The sequence below is a fragment of the Ambystoma mexicanum genome, chromosome 6q (genome assembly GCF_040938575.1).
Source record: "Ambystoma mexicanum isolate Mex_15411 chromosome 6q, UKY_AmexF1_1, whole genome shotgun sequence".
Classification (NCBI taxonomy): Eukaryota; Metazoa; Chordata; class Amphibia; order Caudata; family Ambystomatidae; genus Ambystoma; species Ambystoma mexicanum.
Window position 1 is genome coordinate 1,135,237,933 of NC_090937.1, and position 15,618 is coordinate 1,135,253,550.

Sequence of the window (15,618 nt, forward strand, 5' to 3'; positions counted from 1 at the left end):
TGGTACTGTGTATACGATGTCAATGCTTTATTATGTATCGGTACGAGACGTTCGCACCACCCTAAAGTATTCTATTGTTGTTCTTTTCTTAGGAGAGGATCAGAAGAATAACTGAAGGTGATGACAGAGCAGAGAGTTTCAGGAGGCCGGAAGGATAATTTTTTGTGCAATTGAGTTGAAAGTTCAAGAGAGTCTTCGCACCGTTGACGAGGATCAGTTAGAGACTATCAGAGCGAGTAAAAGCAGAGGAGGAGTCCAGGCACAGGAAGTGGGTTGTGACTGGTGGAGTGAGCATGGACTACAGAGGCTCATGGATTTTGTAGTTTTGGATAAGAGAAAAGTTTGTTAGTTTTTAGAACACTTTTCATGGTTTTATTATATATGTTTGTTGAACTGCTGAAGAGTAGAAATAAATGAAGATGAAGCATAATGCTCGCCTCCTAGTCTTTAATAGAATGAATACTCCCTGCGCAGATAGCAGGGGTAATCTTCATTGTACAGGTTACTACAAATATTGATTCCTATCGTGCACCTATCATCTTCATATTTAAAGAACTACAAGATTTAGAAAAAACAATACTCTCTCAATCCTTTTTCGTACTGCTTCTCCCCTTTGATCTCCAACAATATTGTCCCTTGCTTTGGTACAAACATACCTCTTTTATTGCTGCTCCTGCATTCCTAAAAGATAATTATTCATTACATGTGTTATTTGGATGAAATGCGTAATGGCATATTTAATTCTTGAAGACCAAGCCTAAAGCAGTACAAGGGCATTTAAGGATGTCTTCAGGACTCCTAGCTCACAGTACTGCCCGAGGGTGTGTGCTATAAAGCTACTATGTCCTTAAAAAAAGAAAAAAAGGCAATCTGCCTGAAATGGTTGCTGGGAACTACTTACACAACCGGATGAGGAGTGTGGGATTTAGAACGGAAGGAGTCTTTAGGTAAATGCCAAGCTGCTGGGTGCGGCCTGGCAAAAATATTATCTAGTGAGGGGGCAAGCCTTCAACCCCTCACCTCAGTAAGGAGAGGGAGGGAATTGGGTGCCTAGGCCATGGCCAGGCGCTGCTCGGTGGAGGAGCGCTGCTCCCCTCATTGCTCTTGGCATGGTGATCACTCTGATCTAAGTGCAGCTCTCTGAGAGCCATGGTGGGCTTTCAGAACGTCGCTCCTGTGATCAGAGGGAGCACCGCGCTAAGATGCCTGCCGCTCAGTGCTGCCATGATAAGAGGGACCACCATGATGAGAGCTCTGCAGGGGATTCAGTGCTCACGCCATGGCACTCCCTCTCATTGCAGGAGTACCTCTCTGACAGTCACGACACTGCTCTGGTGGCACTGTACTCCCTCCCATCAGATATTTAAAGGACAAAGAACAAAACGGAAACACCATGTATGCCTAAAGAATAAATAAAGGTGTCTGAGTTGTAGTAATTGGAATGCAGTATTGATATTGATATTTATTTTATATCGCTCTCGTACACAAGTGTTTCAGAGCGTGACCAAGCAAGGGAGGAGAAAAGAGAAGAACAAAACAATGATCTTACTAGGTCCAGTGACATTGACAACGTGCAAGTGCATGGGAGAGCGAGAGGGGAAAGTCCATGTGAGGAGGGGAGTGGAAAGTGCGGAGCAAAGGAGAAGACAGATAAATAATAATAAATAAATAATAAAGACAACAAATCATTCTAGTGCAGCCAGCGAGGGCAAGTGTTGGGTTAAGTCAGCAGACCGGTATGTCTGATAAGTGCAGGAAGAAAACAAGGGTGGGGGCTGTATGGGTACAGATACAGACCCCAGGGCAGGGAGTATCCCAGAAGCAGTGCAGGAGGGTGGCAGGGTGAGCAGGTACCTGTGCCTGGAAGACAGAGGGTAGGCCAGGTGCACAATGCTGAGAGAGAACAGATCAGCAGGGGGAGGAGGGCAAAAGCAGAAGCAAGGAGGAAGGTCTTGAGGTGCTTCCGGAACCGAAGATGAGTCTCCTCAGGTTTCAGAGTGGCAGGGAGGCTGTTCTAGAGGGAGGCCCCAGCCGAAGACAGATCTATCTCCGGCTTGTTTCTTTGAAAAATGACTGACCGTGAGGGAGTTAGAGGTAGAGGAGCAAAGAGCTGGAGAAGGGAGGTATTTGCAGAGGGGTAGCTGAAGGGATTTTGGACCCGGGGGAAGGAGAGGAAAGGCAGAGTACCTCTGAGGTGGTGCAGTAGGACATTTGACTTTTTAGAGACATCAGAGACGTGGGCGGAAAAGGAAAGTGTGGAGTCAAAGATGACCCCAATGTACTCAGTCTCACAGGTGGGGGTAGTAGAGGGCCAAGGGAAACTGGCCAGAGAGTGAGGGGAAAGGAGGGTGAAGGTGTGCCAAATAGGAGGATCTCTGTCTTGCTGGCATTCAGACAAAGATCGTTGGCGGCACACCAATTGTGAATGGCAGTTAGGAAATCAGAGATGAGAGAAGGATAGGAGGTGGCTGAGGGCAGCCTGAAAATGAGTTGAGTGTTATCAGCATAGCACTGGAAATTGGAGCAGAAAAGGGCGATGCAGTGGCCAAGAGTTGCCAGGTATTGGTTGAAAAGCCAGGGCAAGAGGTTAGACCTCCGGGGTACAACACAGTTATAGAGGGAGATAGATGATAGGAAGGACTCAAGTTGGACCTGGGAGGGTCAATCGGAGAGGAAAGAGGTCAGCCAAGCCAGAGCCTGATCGGTGATACCCAGTTTATCACAGAGACTGTTTTGCAGGATGGTATGATTGACACTATCGAAGGCATAAGAGAGATCGAGAAGGATAAGGACAGAGGGAATGTTAAGGTAGGAGAGCAGATCTTCACGGATGTTCAGGAGAGCAGATTCTGTGCTTCTGGCAGTTCTAAAGCCAGACTGGAGGTCGTTGAGACAGCCAACAGAATTGGAATGAAGATAAAGATAGATGGCCAGCTTTTCGAGGAGTTTTCCCAGAAGAGGTGTCATGGAAATTGGCCGATAGAAAGCCGGACAAGAAGGATCAGCTCTGGGTTTCTTGATAAGAGGATGCACAAGGGAGTGATTCAGAGGGGAGGGGAAGGATAGTGAGCCAAAGGTGTGGTTGCAGAAATCGGCATTGGGCCGGGGCGAGTGTATCACCGTGGTCCTTGATGGTTTTAGAGGAACAGGGATGAATCTTGTAGCCTTTGGGGAGGAGAGTGTCAAGCTTGTGACAGAGCTGGCCGTGAACCATTTCTCAGTAAGACCAAGGATCTCAAGGTCTAGTTCTTCAAGGAGGTGGCAGTAGGCCTAGACAAACCTATTAGAACCTCAAATCCCCTGAATTGGCTGGTGATGCTGATGTGGCTCACCTGGCGAGAGATCTTTGAATTTAGCATAATGATCAATTTGCAATATTGAATGTTACAACCTCCTACTAAATCTCTTGGACTCACCCACAGAGCACTTCCAGTGCCACCCACTTTAGTTCTCAAGTGTCTCCCTGGGAGGTCCTTCTCTCCCCCATGATTGCCTCATTCCTTCCCCCTCCACCTTTAGGAGGGAAAGAAGATACAGCTGTATGTGCCTCTCCATGTTGGCAGCTATTACCATGTAGTTCAGTTCCCTCAAGCCTAGAGGCAGCAGCCGATGCAGTCAATAGGTGCCAGCATGTCTCATCACATAATCCAAGGACATTTGCCCTAATATGGGAGATGCCAGTGGTGTGCTCCATAAACTGCTTTTTGGGATTGGGCCAAAAACAGAGGCATGCTGCTAGCTGCAATTGCTATTGCAACTAACAGTGTTTGTGCCAACTGGGTGTGATCTGGGTGTTTGGCGAGGCATGTCAGATAATACTGTGCAGAACCATGACCTTGGACATAGCACAACCTGCTGCTTCACCACCACTGCATGTGGTGTCCACTAGGGGCAGCCAGGTCCCCCCCTCCTGAATGTCGTCTCGCTCCTCTGCACCATCACACTGCTGGGTGGAGACCACTTATTCCTCAATGTCTCCCAGCCACATAGGGGTGTTGCTTGATACATACATGCCCTCCTCCCACATGACAACATGCCACCCTGCTCCTGCATCAATCCTGCATTAATGGGCGTATAAATAAGACCTTGCCGCCCATGTTTCTGTGTGCAGGGCCTTCTCCTATGACTCTGGCCATGCCTCCTTTTCTATTCCTTTTCCTGAGGCATCCAACATTGAAACATCATGAGCAAACAGCCTGGGCATACCCCTTCCTCAATCGTGGGGAATTATACTCTTTCAATAGAAATGCATCTCCACTTCCTCTCCTCACACCCTCGTCCCTTCATAGCATGCATTAATTTAGCGAACCCGCCAAGTAGAGAGCCAGGAGATCCCTAAGACATCCCCCAGAAGTGGTGAACGGTGGCAGTACCCCAAGAACCAAAAACACCATGAGTAGACTCAACTCTAGACAGTCAACACTACACTATGTCAAACCAACACAACAGAGAGTGGGGATATAACAATAAACATGAAAAGGTTGCCATATGACAGTGAGAAGGAACCAGAAGGATCTTTTACCGGGTCTTCACCCGAGGGGCTACGACCTAATACCGTCAACATGTCTGAGGGGGTGTCTATACCCAGTTCTACTGGCAGATCCACCGAGGGTGAAAAGCTGACGGGCCTCGGCCTAAGGAACAGGGTAGGCCCCATGATCCAAACTCAAGAGTCCTGGACGGGGAGGGGCACAGTGAGCCGAGCAACACGATGCAGGAACGTGGAAGGCAGCTCAACAAAATGGCAGCTGGGCCAGAAAATACAGCCATCCGACCGACGCCGCTCCAGGGAAGGCAGCAGGTGGAGGATCGTGTGTCAATTTGGGACTGGTGTCAACCAGGTATGTGGCCTACAGCTTAGCCTTCCAAGGCCGGTTCCCGCGCCGTCCATATGGGCAGGGAACACAGCGGCTCCAGCAGCCCTTCGATATCCCCATCAATATCGCCTACCATCAATCGGGTATGTCAGTACAGGTTCTTTGAATGATTCCTCAGGCTCATGAAATCTCCTCGAATGGGGGACATCATCAGGGACGTGCTCCCTCCAATGGCTCTGGCCCCTCAGGCGCTGGTGCTGATGCCTCTGGCCCCTGTTCAGCCTCATACCCAGGTGGTTCCGCAACAGCCCTGCCTCAGCCTCTGGCTCCAGTCTCCACACTGCAGCCCACGGCTCCCAACTACCCGCCTCGAGTCCCCGAACAACAGGACCCGCAGGGGGACACAGATGAGGAGGAGGACCCTGACACACCATCTTCGGCCGAAGCCTTCCACAAACATCTGGCAGGGTTGGCAGAGTACATGGGCCTTCCTCAACCCGAGGTCGAGCAACCAGCAGAGGGGGTCCTCGCAGAAGTCCTCACGCGACAGCCTGCTACTAGAACGGGTATCCCGATTGCAGAAGGACGTTGTTGCCTTGACCAAGAAGGGTTGGCTCAAGCCCGCTCAGTCCAGCCAGTGAACAAATGCCTGGATGCCAAGTACAGGCAGATGGAGGGGGATACATTCTTGCTATCGGCCCATCCTCAGCCACACTCCTCGTTGAGCGCTGCAGCATCACTATACTCCAAGCCTCAGTCATCCTCAGCCTCCTCCTCTGTGGTGCTGCTAGGCAGGGAGATCTTGGAGGCATATTGGAAGAAGCTGTATTCCAACGCATCTTTGCACCTTCTTTAAGCCAACGCGGATGCCACGCTGGCAACCGTAAACCAGTGCTCTGGCAGGAAATTGGGGATTTCCTCCCAGAGCTTCCGTTGCAGAGCCAATCAGGATTCAAGGCGGGATTGGCAGAGGCCAAAATGGTGGCACAAGACATCATGGAGTCCAACGTGGCACACTTTGACACCTTTGGCTGTGCCATCTGCATTGCCATGGACGTGAGAAGAACGGCCTGGCTCTGTGCGACGAAAATTCAACCCGGATGTCCAGGATCGCATATTAGATTTTCCGTTTGAAGGGGGTGACCGGTTCCACTCCACAACAGACGAGGAGTTGGATAAAAAGAAAACCAGCTCACAAACGGCCAAGTCTTTATCCATCTTCACAAAGACCACGCCCAAAACGTACACCCAGTCATAGCAGCGCTCAGACAAGGGGTGTACATATGGATGGTTCCGCGGCTTCCAAGAGTGGAGGTCTAGGCAGCCTGACCGTTCGCCGACTCAACATCGGCACATACAACAAAAAGGGGCGGGTGGAGTAAGGGCTTTTTCCAGTCCCCCTCCTCTGTAACAGCCTCAGAGGGAAAGAAGACATGACATGTCCCTCCGGGTCCACGTGTCTCCAGTTGGGGGCAGGCTTGCTCTCCATGCACATTTCAAGCACCAGAATTTCGCGGACCCTTGGATCCTCTCTGTAGTCTCCACAGGGTACCGCCTCCATATACCAGCCTCTCCTCCCTCCTCCCCTCCACTCCACTCCCACAGGTTGGGACAGCAACTCTTTTGGCTGCGATCCAGTCGCTCATCCAGAGCCAGGCAGTGGAGGAAGTCCCAGCCTCCCAGCAAGGCTTGGGCTTTTACACCAGGATTTTTGTCATTCAGAAGAGAAACCAGGTGGGCCTAAGAGTTATGCTGGACCTTTCCACCCTCAACCTCTCCCTGCTTCTACAAAAATTCAACATGGTTACGCCAGATTTGATAGCAGAGACATTGTGCAAGGGAGACTGGATGTGCTCCCTGGATCTGAAGGACACGTACCTACACTTCACGATCTGGCAGCCTCATCATTCTTTTCGACAATTCAGGATCATGGGCTACCATTTCCTCAAGAGGGCCACCGCACACTTCCTCATCAGAGAAGTGACCTCGGCCTGGTGGTACCAACTCCTACTCGGTCTCATGGCAGCAGTCCTGTTGGCCGTCCCCCACAGGAGACTCAGGATAAGGATGATACAGCTGCACTTTGCAGCCTCTTGGAATCAGGAGCGGGGCTCTCAGTCAGAGATGATCAATGTTCCTCCGTCACTTCACCCGGACCTCACATGGTGGTCAAGGGATTGCAACCTTCGGCTGGGCAAGCCTTACCGGCAACCTACCCCGCATGGTCACTATCACCACGGACTCTTCTCTCGGGTGTTGGGGGGCCACTCTGGACAACCACTGCATCCATGGCACCTGGACCCGGCAGTAGCACATCAATTGGCTGGAACTGAAGGCAACCTGGCTGGCGCTCAGAGCCTTCGTTCCAGTTATCGAAGGCAAGGTCGTCCTCATTCAGACAGATAAATCGATCAGCATGTCTACAAGCAGGGAGGTACCATATCCCCCCCACTGTGTAGACTCGCAGTCAGCATGTGGGAATGGGCCCTGGGGAACAATATCTAGCTCACGGCTGTCCACCTACCGGGGGATTCCAACATGGAGGCAGACAAGCTCAGCAGATTGGGGGCGGACAACTACGAGTGGCAGTTCAACGACCTAGTACTGCAGGAAATCTTCTACAAATGGGTACACGCCAAGGTGGACCTCTTTGCCTCATCGGACAACAGGAAATGCCAACTGTTCGCTTCCTGGCATCTACATTCAGTGGGACGGAATGACAGCATACGCCTTCCCACCCACTCCACTGATACACAGGGTGATATGCAACATCAAGGAATCTTGTCACTTCAGCATCATTCTAATAGCACTGTCCATGGTTCTCAGAGCTGCTCAGTCTCTCGGAGAGGCCACCCATTCACCTCCCGACAGGCCCAACACATCTGGCGAAGCAGGGGGGTAGGGTCATCCACGCCACGCCACAGAAACTAGCCCTCACAGCGTGGTTACTGAACAGGTAACGCTAGGTCACCTCAGCCTCTCCCAGGCTAATCTAGAGATCATACAGGGTGCCATGAGCAAGTCTACCAGGGCCCAGTATAAGAACAAGTGGACCAGTTTCTGCCACTGGGCAGACTATAAGGGTATCAACCCCCTTGCATGTGCCTTGGACTACGTGCTCTCCTTCTCAGCGCACCTTGCTCACTCTGGCGTGCAGGTGTACCCTTGCTGCACTTACTTGGCAGCCATTGGGGCTTACAGAAACTCGGAGGAGGAGATCTTTTGCTCTTCTAACCCGATTGTCAGGAAACATTTGCTGGGACTCGCCAGGCTCTACTTGCCCATCAAGAGGCCTCACCCCGTGTGGGACCTCAGCATAGTTCTGGGAGCCCTGGCGCACAAACCATTTGAACCAATGGCATCTGTGGACATCAGGATGGTCACCATTAAGACGGCTTTGCTAGTAGGCCTCACCTCGCCTCACAGAATCAGCAAAATCCAGGCGCTGGTCGCCTACATTCCACAAGGATAATGTAGTCCTGTGGACACACCCAGCATTTTTGCCCAAGGTGCCTTCCGCATTCCATCTGAACGAAGAAATAGTTCTACCTACGTTTTTTGCAGCGCCAAAAGACGAGGCACAGAGAGTTATGCACTGCCTTGATGTCAGGCGTGCCCTGAAATTCTACTTGGACAGCACCAAGGGCTTCCACAAGTCGGATGAACTTTTTGTCACCTTCAGCAGATCAAGACCGGTGTATCAGGCCTCCAAAGCCTCCATATCCCGACGGATGGTCTCGGCCATCAAAGAAGCTTGCGAGGGACAGCATAAGCAACTTCTGGCCAACATGCACGTCCACGCAGTCAGAGCCAAGGCAACGGCCATCACTTTCCAGGGGCATGTCCCCTGGCAAGTCATAAGCAGGGCGGCCACATGGGCCACCCCTTCGGCTTTCTGCAAGCACTACTGTTTGGACGCCAGTTCTAAATCAAACGTGGCTTTCGGACTGGCGGTTCTTAGAAACGTGTTTGCTTAAGGAGGGTCTCCTCTCCACTCTGGGGCTACACTCAGTTGCAATCGCCCAGGCAGTATGGTGGAAAGGGGACGGGACGTAAGAGTAATAATAAGTTACTAAGTTACTCACCGTAGGTCCCCTTTCCTCCATACGTCCCTCCAACCTCCCCCCTAAAAAAAACTGGTGTCATTAGGCAATGTTAATCTATTATCAACGCGTCTATGGGGACTGAGGTGTGGCGCCGGAGGGCAGAGTCAGGGCACCGCATGCTCCCAGGGCTGCATCCCCGCGCGGCTCTAAATTTAAAGATGAAGAACATTTTTTCTGGTGAAAAAAGTTCTGTCTCTCGTCCCTTGAAAGGGACACCCATGCAGTATGGAGGAAAGGGGACTAAGGACTAAGAGTACGTTAGTCACTACGATGAGTAACTTATAATTACATCAACATGTGAGAGGGTAGATGGGCCAAATGGATCAATATTTTAATCACTGGATAGACCGGGGAGATTTATATTTGCAGACAGCTCTTTTTTAACATTCAGAAAATGTGGAGCCCATTATAATTAGCCCTCTTCAGATCCCATCGCAATGTGCAAGTTTCACTGTTTTTAGCTTGAGACTGGACCCCTAGGCTCTGGCAATGGATGTGTTATCTCATGATTGGGGGCCTGGCAATCTTTGCATATTACCTCTATTTGCAATGATTCCTTGGATACTTCTGTGTACCCAATTTCAGAAGACAAGGCCTGTGATAATGAGTTACACTGGATGTGCTGCTGGACCTGTTGTCGGTAGTGTTTGGCTGGTTGCCAATGTTCTTCTCCAAGGAAAACAATGATAAGAAGTGGTAATCAAAGAATGCCTTTTTTACTAAAGGTCTTCTATATGTTGACACGTGTTTCAACCTATTCTAGGTCTTTTTCAAAACTGGACACTAGGACCTTCATGTCCCAACCGTTCACGATAAATATGTGCCGAGTGCAGTTGTATATATAAGGGGCAGTATTCCCAGGTTCCAGCATAGGGATATTTTTTTGTTTCTTGTATGAAGATTCTACATAGGATTGTGAACTATTTCAGCACTTACACAGTCCCCACTTTTTGTATGAAACCACACAAATTGGTAAGAACCAGTTTTAAAATCCTCCAGTAAAAATCAGTTTATTTCATTTTGTAAACAATATGAGCCCATTTTCTTGAACTACCTCGGACCGATGGGAAAAGTGTACAATTCGCCAGGTGAGGTTGTATAGTTATACCTTCAGTGGTCAACATTTGTGGGGATGACATGTCTTCAAACACTTTTTGGTCTGGAGCTTGGCTTCAGTATATTCTCAAGCCTGCTGAGTGCTTAAATGCCTCTGTTTTTCATATATCTGCTTGGAAACTCTTGCAAGTGCTTTGATTGTGGCATTACACCACAGCTTTGAGTAATGCTTAATTGGAGGCCTCCCTAATACACCATGCCATACAATACAGATTAGTCCTATTATAATCCTCACCTTTACTGAACAATCTCCATAAAGATTATATTTTTTGTCTTAGCTCAATAAAGGGAAATCCTAAATAATTCTTCCGATGTTGGTTTGTCTAGTACGTGTGAGCAGTACTTGAAGTGCTGTGTCATATGGAGGCTCACCCTCTTATTGATGTTTTTTTATAAAGGTTAAACAATTGTCTGCTTATAAGATACTCTCATAAAAGAGCACTTGATGCTCTCTGGGAGTACAGATATACTGAAGGAATGAACACTTCTTATGGTTGGCATATGTTATGCTATGATATTAAGGGAGTTATAATAAAGCACAACTTTCATCCAAAGGCATCTTGACGCTAGACTTATGAAAATATAAAAAAAGAACACCAATTGGGTATCCGCATTAATTCTGATTGAAAAGGAATGTTTTCAAATGTTTCCTGTAAGGTTAGCAGAGTGATTGTGTTACATATGAAGGGGTAGGGAGTTCAAGATTTGTGTTGCCTGGACTTCCTTTTTTATAAGACCTGGGAGTTAATAAATTAGTCAGATGACTTCTAATAGTTTCAAATGAAATTATGACATTTCAAAGTGTTGGAGAAAAATTTAATTTCTTTAATGTGATATAGAATGAAAATAAATTCAATCTTTACACATATAACTTTTACAAATCATAAACACATTATAATCAATACACACAATATACACATATATAAAAAATAAAATCATAACTCGCTATCAACTAAAAACCTCTGCACATATAACTCGAGCTACTTGTGCTCCTTAATCTTGAGGTGCTTCCAGTCCATTCTTCAGATCAAGTTCAACTTGTTGCCAGATGTTATAAAGTGCAATTAAGAGATGCATATTGTTACTGTTGGTACAGTGAAGCCAAAAAGACTTTTACGTATTGTTTCCAGATCGTGTACAAAATCCCCCAGATGGCGTATAATTGTAGCTCTCAATGCCTGGCATTCGGTGGGAAGATGTCTGGCTGTCTCTAAACAATCTGGGGATTTGCAAAGACGGCATATGTGCTCGTCCCTCGGGGTTTTCTCCCAGGCCCCTCTCCTATGTAGAGTGGGTAATTGATCTAATCTGAACAAGATGATGAAACGTCTAAGTCTTCTAGAGGGGTACAGTGATAAATAGGCTTGAGGCTTCATAAAATTATACAGTCGATATTTAACAAACTGATATGTCTTGAGGGTGCTTATATGTGCAAAATTCTCGAGCCAGTCCCATAGCTCTATTTCTTTGCCTAACGCATATAAGGTTTCCTTTGTTACATGCTTCTCTCTGTGTGTCCATCCAATGTCTGCTAGGAGTTTGACCATATCTTTATGGAAGGGTGAGGTCGAAGATTTTTTGAGCACCTCCTGTTGGATCACTGCAAGCAGGGGATTGGCAGAGTCGCCAGTCATCTTGAGGTAAAAGCCCACCCTTTTCTTCAATACCATAGCTTTAAGAGAGAGGAGACCCAGTTCGAGTCTGATCAGGGCCATTGGGACCCCCGGCGGTAACCCCAAGATCCGTCTCTAGAACTTGCCCTCCAGTATTTGTAACCACCCCAATTCCATAGTATGCAGAGATTCAAGGCCGTAGGTGATCATAGGTGCAAATACTTGCATATAGAGCTGACGCGTCCCCCACAAGGTAAAACCACCCTGCTTATTGGTGAACGATACTATAAGGGAGATAACTTGTAAAGCTCTTAAGGTTCGCCCTTGTTTGCAAAGGAGATAATCGCCTAGGGGCTCAATGTCTACACCCAGATAACGATAGGTTGGAGCATAAGGGATTAAGCTGCCATGTACCATCAGATTCACGCGCGTTACTCTTCTTCTCGTGAATCTTAGTACTTTGGTTTTGTCCAGATTGATGGTCAAGCCATTTTTACTGGCATAGTCCCATAGGGAAGTTGCGGAGCGTCTTAGGCCGCCTATGGTGTTATCGAATATCACCAGATCGTCCGCATATGCTAATACTGTGCATGAGGCTCCACCCACTTTAGGAGGACAGTTATCAACCTCGGCTAGGACTATTGGAATGTCGTATACATATAAATTATAAATCAGGGGTGCTGTAACGCATCCCTGTTTTACCCCACCATCTTGAGTCACATTGTGCGTTAGATCTCCTTCCTTATTTAGTCTAAGACACGCCGTGGTATTATGGTGGAGTAATTTTAAGTAATATAGCAGTCCAATTGGGCATCCCAGTTTCTCTAACTTAGTCCATAGCCTTGCTCGAGGGATGGAGTCAAAAGCGGCCTTAAAATCAATATAGAGCGCATATAATGGAGGTTGGCCCTTACTAAATGCCCGAGTACGGAGAATATCCATGACCAAGAGGTTGTGTGCAGTGGAGAAATCCCGCCTAAATCCACATTGAAATCTGCTAAGTATGTTGGAACTATCAACCCACTTCTGGAGCTCACTAAGTAGCAAGGAGGCAAACAATTTGCCCAAGATATCCAACATAGATAGCAGCCTATAATTATTCGGATCCATACGATTACCTTTTTTGAAAACAGGAATCAGGATAGCAGTTTGCCATGAGCGGGGAATAAATCCCTGCTCTAGGATTTTACTAAAGAGTAAAGAAAACAGCTCAGCCCAGAATAAAGGGTAACTCTTGATCACAATATTGGCTAACCCGTTAGGACCGGGGGCTCTGGAGGACTTAAGGGCCGCGATTTTCTTCAATACTGCCTCAACTGAAACGTCAAAAGGTGCCTGGGCAGGAACCTGCCCCTGGAATCTATTCAAGGTTTCTTTACCTCCTGCATTCCGATCTTACAGGAATTTTTCCCACACCTCTTTACTTATTGGGTTGATTAAGTGCCCTTATGCTCCAACCTATCGTTATCTGGGTGTAGACATTGAGCCCCTAGGCGATTATCTCCTTTGCAAACAAGGGCGAACCTTAAGAGCTTTACAAGTTATCTCCCTTATAGTATCGTTCACAAATAAGCAGGGTGGTTTTACCTTGTGGGGGACGCGTCAGCTCTATATGCAAGTATTTGCACCTATGATCACCTCTCTATTCTCGTTAAGTAGTGACCATATACTGCGAGAATTTCTAGTACATATTGTCTGTATTAACTTCTGGTACCTAGCATTTTTCTCAGTGTTCTTAATGTTTTTAATAACTACTCTATATTGTTTTTTAATCTTTCTTACTTTCTCGCAGTACAGGACTCCAGTGAGGTTCATCTGTTTCAGCTCACGGGTGGCCCTTCTTAAATCTCTCTTTGCATCTCTAATTTCCCTATTGAAAGGGAGTGAGCTTCCCCCAATTTTCAACATAGGGCCTTTTTTGGCCGTAGCATGCTGAGCGGAGAATCTATCAGGGTAATTCATAGAATTTCGCAGAAAAGTGTCGCAAGCGGCTGGCGCAGAGTGTCCGCGTGCGATTGTCTGCGGCAGGCACGTGCGCTAAAACCGATTTCCGCGCACAGCGTATTCATGGATTTTAGGCTCCCAAACCAGCCGTGGCGCAGAGAATCGCAGCGACCCTGCAGCAGCGCCAGTAACGCCCCCAAGAACGCCCTCGCGCAAGGAAAAGCCATCAAAATCGCTAAATCATCGCAAAGGGCTGCGCTAACCCTGGACCAGTTCACCGGGCTGGCAAACAGCAAATGCCAAGCGGGGAACGTGTATTTCAGGGGTGCGCGGGAAGTTCCACACGCGTTTGGCCCCGTGCAAGCAGGGTACATGTATTCCATGGGTGCGCGGGAAGTTCCACACGCAATTTCAGCAGGGTACGTGTATTCCAGGGGTGCGCGGGAATTTCCACACGCGATTACAGCAGGGTACGTGTATTTCAGGGGTGCGCGGGAAGTTCCACACGCGATTGGCACAGTGCGAGCAGGGTACGTGTATTCCATGGGTGCGCGGGAAGTACCACACGCGATTTCAGCAGGGTACGTGTATTCCAGGGGTGCGCGGGAAGTTCCACACGCGTTTGGCCCCGTGCAAGCAGTGTACGTGTATTCCATGGGTGCGCGGGAAGTTCCACACGCGATTTCAGCAGGGTACGTGTATTCCAGGGGTGCGCGGGAAGTTCCACACGCGATTACAGCAGGGTACGTGTATTTCAGGGGTGCGCGGGAAGTTCCACACGCGATTGGCACAGTGCGAGCAGGGTACGTGTATTCCATGGGTGCGCGGGAAGTACCACACGCGATTTCAGCAGGGTACGTGTATTCCAGGGGTGCGCGGGAAGTTCCACACGCGATTGTGCCAGTGCGAGCAGGGTACGTGTATTCCAGGGGTGCGCGGGAAGTTCCACACGCGATTCCAGCAGGGTACGTGTATTTCAGGGGTGCGCGGGAAGTTCCACACACGATTGGCCCAGTGCGAGCAGGGTACGTGTATTCCATGGGTGCGCGGGAAGTTCCACACGCGATTTCAGCAGGGTACGTGTATTCCAGGGGTGCGCGGGAAGTTCCACACGCGATTTCAGCAGGGTATGTGTATTTCAGGGGTGCGCGGGAAGTTCCACACGCGATTGGGCCAGTGCGAGCAGGGTACGTGTATTCCATGGGTGCGCGGGAAGTACCACACGTGATTTCAGCAGGGTACGTGTATTCCAGGGGTGCGCGGGAAGTTCCACACGCGATTCCAGCAGGGTGCGTGTATTTCAGGGGTGCGCGGGAAGTTCCACACGCGATTTCAGCAGGGTACGTGTCTTTCAGGGGTGCGCGGGAAGTTCCACACGCGATTGGCCCAGTGCGAGCAGGGTACGTGTATTCCATGGGTGCGCGGGAAGTTCCACACGCGATTTCAGCAGGGTACGTGTATTTCAGGGGTGCGCGGGAAGTTCCACACGCGATTTCAGCAGGGTATGTGTATTTCAGGGGTTCTGGGGAGTACTACACGTGAATTGGCCGTGTGGGTCCTCCCAGGTGTACGCTCCACAACCTCCACGGCCCCTGCAGGCAGCCCACACCACGGGGGACTACCCTGCACCCCTGCTCATGTCCCGCAGGCAGCCCATCCACCATGGGCATGCCCCCCAGCCAACCCACATGTCACCTTGCACTACTGAACAACAATGCATGTCTCCCACCACCCCCACCACCCAGCAGTGCAGGGGCAGCCTCCACCAGGCACCCACTCATGTCTCCCACCACCCCCACCCCCCAGCCACCAGGGGCACCCTCCACCAGGCACCCACTCATGTCTCCCACCACCCCCACCCCCCAGCAGTGCAGGGGCAGCCTCCACCAGGCCCCACTCATGTCTCCCACCACCCCCACCCCCCAGCAGTGCAGGGGCACCCTCCACCAGGCCCCCACTCATGTCTCCCCCCACCCCCCAGCAGTGCAGGGGCAGCCTCCACCAGGCCCCCACTCATGTCTC